The sequence below is a fragment of the Anopheles arabiensis genome (genome assembly GCF_016920715.1).
Source record: "Anopheles arabiensis isolate DONGOLA chromosome X unlocalized genomic scaffold, AaraD3 X_pericentromeric_contig0003, whole genome shotgun sequence".
NCBI classification, from domain to species: Eukaryota; Metazoa; Arthropoda; class Insecta; order Diptera; family Culicidae; genus Anopheles; species Anopheles arabiensis.
This window is the reverse complement of record NW_024412081.1, coordinates 307,501-310,000: the sequence shown is the minus strand read 5'-3', so window position 1 is coordinate 310,000 and position 2,500 is coordinate 307,501.

Below are 2,500 nucleotides of genomic sequence, written 5' to 3'. Positions count from 1 at the left end.
GGGTAACGGACGAGAGTAAGACGGTTGCCATCGTCGTCAACGGCAACCGGCTGCCGATACAGCGTATCAGGCACCGTCAGACCCTCGGTGTGGTTGCGGCCGACGTCGGTGGAATCGCTGTGGTGAGCTGCTATGTGTCGCCGCAGACAGGAGTCCCAGAGTTCCGGAGCACTATGGAAAAGATCGACCTGATCGTCCGCGGGTGCAGCCAGGTTCTCCTGGCCGGCGATTTCAACGCCATGCACCTGGACTGGGGAAGCAGCAGGACTTGCCCGAAGGGCTTGGAGCTTCTCCAGTTGGCGGACAACCTCGGGCTGGTGCTACTGAACAAGGCAGACTGTCTGCCAACGTTCAAGGGGAACCGAGCGGACACAACTCGGTTTCCGCCCAGCCGACCGGACGTTACGTTCGCTAGTAGTGTGATCAGCCGTCTCGACCCGCGCGAGGACAGCGCCCGAGGCTGGCGCGTTCCCGACGTGGTAACGCTCAGTGATCACCGTTACGTCCGGTACGAGGTTGGCGTGAGTCCACCATCATCGAGGGATCGGGCAGCACGGCGTGGACAGCGCCCGGCCCGCGTAAGCAATGCCGGTACGCGCTGGAAGACCAGTCAGTTTGACTCCCAGCTTTTCGGGAAAGCGCTGGCCATGACTGGGTTCGCCCGTCAAGCTAACAGCGTCGAAAGCTTGGTCGAGTCGCTGACCAGCGTCTGCGACGAGACGATGTCGCGGGTCTTCCCAGCGCAGGACCACACAGGTCGGCCAGCTTACTGGTGGACTCCGGCGATCCAGACGATGATCGAAGAACTCTCCAGAAAGGAGCAAATGGCGATGAGGACCATTCCGCCCAACGAACAGCTCCAAACGGAACTCGCAGCTGCCAGGGAGAGCCTTCGGAAGGCTATTCGTGTGAGCAAGAACGAGGCGTTCGACCGGTTCTTGCTGTCGATCAGGGAGGACGAAACCGGAAACTTTTTCCGGAAAGTCTTTCACTGGTTCCAGGCGGCCCGCTCAGCCCCGGAACGCGATCCAGCAGAACTGCGGCGAATTGTCGACGCCTTGTTCCCGGTTCATCCGCCGGTAGAGTGGCCTGATCTCCGAGTTGGCAACATGGCGCCGCTCCGATCGATCGGCCTGACCGAGCTGGATCAAATAGCAGCCAGCATGCACCCGCGGAAGGCTCCTGGGCTTGATGGAGTACCGAACGCCGCCCTTACGGTTGCTCTCAGGCAGCAACCGGAGCCCTTCCGCCGGGTGTTTCAGGAGTGCCTGGACACGTCCTGCTTTCCGCAGCCGTGGAAAAAGCAGCGACTGGTGCTCCTGCCAAAGCCAGGCAAGTCACCGGGCGAGCCGTCGTCATTTCGCCCGATTTGCCTGCTAGACAACACAGGCAAGGCTTTGGAGCGGCTGCTGTTGAACCGGCTCAACGAATATATCGAGGATCCAGAGAGTCCGCAACTGTCTGAGCAGCAGTTCGGATTCCGCCGAGGGCGATCGACTCTGCAGGCCATACAGCAAGTCGTAGACGCGGGACGAAGGGCGAAGTCCTTTGGCAGGACGAACAACCGTGACCGGCGCTGCCTCATGGTTGTGGCCCTGGACGTCCGTAACGCGTTCAACACGGCTAGCTGGCAGAGCATCGCCGAGGCGCTCCAGGCGAAGGGAGTCCCCGTGCAGTTGTGTCGCATACTGCAGGACTACTTCGCCGACAGGGAGCTCACGTACGACACGGCGGACGGGCCGGTTACCCGCCGAGTATCGGCAGGTGTTCCACAGGGGTCTATATTGGGCCCCACATTGTGGAACATCATGTACGACGGTGTGCTAGCCGTAGAGCTCCCTGAGGGCGCCTCCATCGTGGGATTCGCCGATGATCTTGCGATCCTGGCAGCGGGGACAACACCGGAGCACGCAGCAGCGATTGCGGAGGAAGCGGTGGCAGCGGTCAACAGCTGGATGGTGCGGCACAAACTCTCCCTGGCGCCGGAGAAGACGGAGTTGCTGATGGTGTCGAGCAAGCGAAGCGGATACAAAAACATCCCTGTGAACATCTGTGGAGTGGAAGTGCGCTCGAAGCGGTCGATCCGCTACTTGGGGGTCATGCTACACGACCACCTGTCGTGGCGCCCACACGTCGAGATGGTCGCGGACAAGGCCCTCCGTGTGGTGCGAGCATTGCGTGGCGTCATGCGCAACCACAGCGGCCCCCAAGTGAGCAAGCGGAAGCTGCTCGCCGCAGTGGCCGCGTCCATCATCCGCTACGGCGCACCCGTCTGGGCGGAAGCCGTGGACCTGCAGTGGTGCAGGCGGATTCTGGACCGCGTGCAACGGCCCTTGGCCCAGGGCATCACGAGCGCCTTCCACTCCACAAGCTGCGAGGTAGCGGTGGTTTTAGCCGGAGAACTGCCATATCACCTCCTGGTGAAAGAAGACGCCCGCTGCTACAACCGACTGCAGTTAAGCCCGGACAGCAGTCGAGAGGCGATTCGCCAGGAGGAAAG